Here is a 6,401-nt window from a genome sequence, read left to right as displayed (position 1 = left end):
AGTCCCACGGTTACTCGACCCAGTACAGGCACTTGGGGCACTTCCCCAAGTCCGGGGGCAAATAGGTATAGTCTCCCTTAGTCCGCAGACCTAAGGGGTCTCTTAGGCATAATTTAGACCCACCCCTCAATAAGTCTCCCACACCAGTCACAAAGGAGGACTTTATTGAGTACAGGGGTAGGGTGAAAACAGGGTACAAGACTGAGCAATATCTTAGAACTCCTAAAGAGCAAACAGTCTGGCTGAGGCAGCCTTTCGATCACGCATCTGAGTTACTGCCAGCTCGATATCTATCAGATCTCGAGTAGCTTACTCGCACGCTTTGTCCAGAGGCTGGTGAGGTCCGTTCTAGCCTCCGGCTGTTCCTGGTTCATGAGTTTTTGGGGGAGAAGCTACTTTTAGATGGTACAGCTTCTCTGAACTCCCCCCACCATGCCTCCAGCCTCACCGCATGGCCGAAGAGACCGCCCTCCGGGCAGTCCTAACTTACATAGCCCCTGTGACCTCATACACCTGGGCCCGTGGAGGCCCGCTCCGGTTGGCTGTCGGCCAACCCATTTGAAATACATCACTAGTTGCCGGGCAGACTCCATCCCACCAGGTAGAAACCCCTCACCCCGGTAAGTGATGCCAGTCAGGTAGGCAGAGGGAGCAGGTTCCCGCCTTGCTCAGGAATGCAGCCAGCTCAGGTTACCTAAAGAGACAGGCTGAGGGTGTGGTCACAGCACAGAGATTTAAATCACAGTGTCACAGGGCAGAGATTTTTGGGGAGAAACCAAGGTGGCTTTCTGCCACAGGCACCCCTTCACGTGGGTGCTCGGGGGGCTGGAGATGCAGGTCCTGAGCAGTGCAGTCACCATGCCTTGTGCAGGGAGCAGGACAGACAGCGGGGAAGAGGTGGGTGTGGGCAGCAGCTGGGGGCCCTATTCTCACCTTTCCTTTACCCTTTATCTGTCCTGTCTGTTGGTTCAGGGCACCGTTATATGAACACTGTAAAAGAAACAGGCCTTGCTTTGTCTTAGCTGTGACTTCTGCTCCCTGCCCACACCCCTACAAATGCCAGTAATGAATTAGTGTCAGCTAAAACATCACAGCTGTCCAAGAAGCCAGGGCACATCACTGCTTCTGGGTCCCCAGAAACAGACAGGTACCTGCAAGCAACTGGCCCCTGCCGGGAGGGTTTAGGTTTATTGCCTGCTGTCCTACATGCCTCTCCAAACTTTTCTGCTCACTCCCCATGGGACCGAGCTGTTTGCAGAAGCATTTAGCGCTGGTACTTTAAATGCTGCAATTTAAGTGCAGTGGCTCAGCTGAGTAGCGACTGCTCAGGGATGCATCAAGAGAAGGGGAGCCTTTCACCAGGAGGGGGCTGGGCCAGCCTACCTACCTGATTATTGAGTGATTAGTTGTTGAGTGAATGTCACCGTCAAATGAAGGTGCTTTGCTAATATGTGCAGAAAACAGCAAGACTGATCTGAATCCATTTCTGGGGAACAAGCGTCCAACTGGCAGAACAGCTTGGGTACCACGCGCACATGAAGTCTTTCCTCTGTTGCCGCTGGTGTGGAAGGTGCGCGGCCGAGCCCCGGACACGCTGCCGTCGGAGCTGAAACCAGCTTCCCCCACCCTTGTTTCCACAGGCATTGCTGCCTGTGCTTTCTTTAGGACTCTGTTTTTGAAACTTTGTCATGTCATCGTATTCCTTCTCATATCATCTGACATTTCATTGATGCTTTCTGACCTTAAGAGGAGGATTAGTTTTTTAATCGGCAAATTATGACCCTCTGTTGAGTTTGTTCTTCAGTAAATGCCAGAAGCAGAGCTTTCCCTATCGTGGCTGATAAGGGTAGGGTTACTTGGGTTTTTTTTGCAAATCTGTCTTCCAAGAGGAAAGTGTGTGCAAAGATCACCCTGCTTTGGAAATGAAGTTGCTAACCCCACGCTAGCAGTCTTGCCCAGCAGCCTGTCCAGAGGCCCGTTGCTTGGTTTGGATGTTGAGCGAGCTGAGGGCCCAAAGTGGCCGGTAGGTCATCCGGTTTGACCTCTCGCGAACCGCAGCCCATACGACTCTGTCCAGTGCAGCCAGTGCTGGGAAATTAAATGGAAATCTAGGTCCTCTGGACTACAATGGCACAAATCCCATTAACTGGAACAGAGCCAGGATTTCACCCAGGCCATTTTGGCCTGGAAGATGATTCTTGTTGTGTCTAAGGGCACTGAGAAGTGGATGGAGACATGATGGATTGTGAGGGTGAGAAATCCTGGATGTCCTGTCTGAACCATCAATTCTGGCATGGCACTGAGGCCAGCTTAGCCTGCCCTTCATCATCAGTAGAAGCTGATGCCTGGGAGTGTTTTAGAGGAACATTTTAACAAGAAAGCTGCTTTATGCTTGTCACCAATCAATGTGCTGTTATCTGCTTTAACCCCCGTGGTTGAATGGAGCGGGGCCTTGGCTGGTTGTGCGAAGTTGTCCGCCAGACTCTTGCATGGCTCAGGTTGTCATTTGGAGAGGCTTAGCTACACTGTGTGTGACCTGGAGTTTGGGGAAATATTTATAAAACTTGTTTAGTCAGGTCTTTTCTTTTTGTATCAGCTCCGGAAGATGTGTGTGCTCTGCACTTCTGCCTTTCCTCTGTTAAGACTGCCAGGCGGATACTCGCTGGATGATTTGTGTATACGGCATTTTGATGTTTCCGTACCTCTGCTTGTAAGCGAAGTAGATGGGGAGCTGTGATGTACCCATGGAGGTAGGTTGTGTAAACCGATGGGGTCTAACTAAGGGGTGTGAAATTTGAAGCTAGGTTTGTTCTACTTCAATTGCTGGAGCTCCCCAGCGGACCAGGGCATGCTTGTGGCACTGATTGATTATCATCTTTACAGTCCCAATCAATAAACTCATTGAACTGTGTCAGGTGGCTCTTCTGGGGCTCCCTTCACATTAGAAACAACTAATAGGTGACAACTTGTGATGGAAGCCAAGATGTTTGTGGTGATATTCAGGCCACTAGCCTGGGATCTGTGCCCCTGCCTGCCCCGGGACCGCACACACGTCCTCTTTGACAGCACAGAGGGGTGCAAGCATTTTGCTCCCTCCCTGCAGAGGACAGCACGGTAGTGCCATTTGGCGACGCTTATTTTGAGGTGTGTTGAGCTGCCCTGTTGCTAGCCCGGTGAGGGAGACAGCGCTCAGCACACTGTATAAATACTGGAAAATAAAATTATATATCAAATGGATGGGAACCAAAAGCATATGTAGCAAATTTTAGTCAAAAGGACATATTTGTGCAGCTAGGTTATAAGCCTCGGGGGGGAAATGTTCCAGCAGCATGTCCATTGTAATCCCCTTTCACACACTTGAGCTGCAAGTCTGTTCTCGTAGGACAAGGGTGACTCAGAGCAATGGATTCAACAGGAATCATCACATTTCAAGGGCTGCACTGAATGGCGTGAACAGCATGGTGCTCTATTACCACAAACGCAGCGCTCCGCTGATGGGAAGCCTTTCACTTTGATACAGTGAACACTGCAAACGAGGGGTGAAGGCATCCTCAAATGCCAGTCAGTGCACAGCCAGCACTGACATTTCTGCTGGAGTCCAGAGTCCCCGCTGCAAAGCTGTTCGGCTGCGTGAAACCAGAACGGGGATGTGAAGGGCCAGATGAAGCTTGCCGGAAAGCTGTCACCCGACTGCTACCAATGCAAAGGAGCCCAGGCAGCTCACAGCCAAGTTGGAAGTGCAGGGAGCAGGGCACTGGCTGGGGATGAAGTAGACTTGGGATCTACCTCCTCTCTGCCACCAAACTTCTAGTGACCTTGGGCAAGTCACTCACCTCTTCCTTGCCCCTCCGGCTTTTGCCGGACTCATTGAGTTGCTGCAAGCTGCTGAGAGCGAGGGTGTTTCTATATGACCGGTACAATGAGGTCCAGCTCTCATCTGGGGTCAGCCCAAAGCAAACCTTGCTCTCCCCTTCCTTCCCAGGCTGGAAGGGACTGGGCCTCCACTTGGGTAAGTGCTTGACTGGTGATCATCAGGGCACTGGTAACTTTTAGCATCTCCTGTTGATGCTGCCAATGTGCCCCAGACCTCACGGAAAGGCTTGCCCATGATGCAGCTGCTGTGGTGGCCTTCGATGGGCTGCAGGATCAGTGCGTGGGGGCTCTGAGGATGTACCTGTGAGCACAGCTCCCACATGCTTGATCCCTGTGTCTGCGTGTGCAGTCACCATCCCCTGGAGGATGTGCCCTAGATGGCATTTCTTTCTGGGGAGTGTGTATACCGATGCCACGGGGAGCTGAGGACCTGGGTGGCCTGGGCACCAACGAGCAGGCCCAGCAGGGTCTGCCGGATGCACCAGCAGCAGCCTCGGCCAGGGACTCGCACCTCTCCGATGCTGTGAGTGGGACTGGAGAGGCGGCAGCAGCAGCATCGCTGCGCGGGGCATATTGTAGGGTGTCAGCCTGTCCTGCTTTCTAAATGCAAAGCAGTGGGAGTCAGAAGGAGCAATTAACACACGGCTTGTTTGCAGGCCATGGCAGCTGGCAGAGGGGCTAACGTGCCTCTGCCTGTCCACTCCTGCAAAGAACCTGCTCATGAAACCAGCGGCATCTGGTGCTCACTTCAGCCACGAGCACGCATGCCCGTTGGGGGCTCCGCATGCAGCAGCAGGTCACCTTCATGCACCGTCTTGTGTCTTGGGTGTCAGGGCTGCGGGGTGCAAACAGTCAGGTTCAGAGACTGCCCCACATGGTGTCTGACCTGACAGGATAGGATGGGTCTAACTTTGGGATTTGAAGTCTGAAATGCAAGTACGAGGGGATCTGGGGGGTGGATCCTGTCTGGCACCGACCCTGGAGTGGATGGGCTGGCTCTGAAGGGGTCTCACCGCTGTGGTTGCAAGGGCAGACCCAAGCTCTAGGAGTGCGGATCTGCAGGTCTAGCTCTGGCACGTCGCTCTCCCTGTGATTTAAGGGTGAGGCTGTGACCCCTGGCTCTGCCCCCTGTTATTATTCCCCTTAGAGGACACAAAGGGACAGAAATGAGAACTGAAGAATTCATGAGCTCTGACCTAGCAGCTCTCCCCTGGAAGAAGGGCAGCTGGTAGGAGGCAAAGGCTCAGCTGGAGAGGATTACCTGCTCTCCTTTGCATATCGACCTGCTCTGCAGGCGGGGAGGGAGGTGGGAAGGGGTGCTGCAGCGGAGAAGGTGTCTTGGCTGGGCACGGTAAATGCAGCGCTCCCCAGGCAAGGGGGAGCTGGCTCCTGCCTGCTCAGATTATGCACCCCAGAGCAGTCCACTGCAGGGTCACCCCAAATCCCGGCGTTTCTCCGACTGCGCCCTTCCATCGTCGCTAGCAAGGTGTGCGTGATGGATGCTGCCGGGGAGCAAGGTTTCCCCCAAGACTCGCCACTTGCTGCATTTGGCATTATTTGAATCATGCCCAAGTTGCAGGGAGCTGCTTTGTTATACACAGGGGTAGGGATTTGCAGAGAGGGGGAAAAAAAGCAAATAAATCAGGTTGCAACAGAAGCCAGGAATGCTACCGGAAGGAAATGAATATTAAAGAAATCATTAGGGCTTTTTGCCCTCTGAGACGGTTTTCCTTGCGGCTGCCTGGGCTCGGGCCACGATCGATACATCTCTTCCAAAGGGCATGCCTGGGTTCCTCGGGGAGGCAGCACCGATCACAGGACGACTCCCCAGCTGATGAAGATGCCGTCCGATCGCTGCTGTAGCGTGCCGTATTCCTCACAGAGTGATGAACTCACAGCCTGCAGCAGGGCGATGTCTTCTGGTAATCTTGTTTGGGCCAAAAATGACAAATGCCGCTGCTAACGTAATTGTATATCGAATTGCCTTTCTGCAGCGCTGGCCCCAAAATCAATGCATGGAAATGCGCTCACAGCCTGCGCCCAGCGTTACATGTGGGAGGAGAATAAAGGCTGCGCACATGCAGGCAACTGTATTGGGGCGGCAACGCTTCCCCTTCGGCGAGGGCTGGAAGGAAAGGTCGCGCACGGCGACGGTGAGGGGGGAGTGTTAACAAGGGCTCTGCCTCTGGAGTGAGCCCCCACCCCAGGGCAAACACACTCGACTAGATGAGACGACATGCATTTAGGGAGCGAGATGGGGAGAAGGGAACCAGGAGTCACATCAACCAAAGTGATAAGCCTGGGAAGGCCCCCGTAGGAGCCAGGCCCCTCATCCACAGGGAGCCCCAGGCAGCGCTGGAAGTGCCAGCCCCGGAGTTCGCTCCTCTGTGGAGCCGGCCAAGGTGGAGCCCCGGCGGCCTCGTACAGCAGCAGGCTCCGTGCAGCTGGATCCCCGCATCGGTGCTCGGCCCTGCACGGTGCCGTCAGCTCCCGCCGGCTCCAGCGCCGCAGTCTGCTCCCAGGGCTGG

The sequence above is a fragment of the Gavialis gangeticus genome, unplaced genomic scaffold (genome assembly GCF_001723915.1).
Source record: "Gavialis gangeticus isolate Ggan-Ray unplaced genomic scaffold, GavGan_comp1, whole genome shotgun sequence".
Taxonomy (NCBI): domain Eukaryota; kingdom Metazoa; phylum Chordata; order Crocodylia; family Gavialidae; genus Gavialis; species Gavialis gangeticus.
This window is presented reverse-complemented; position numbering follows the sequence as displayed.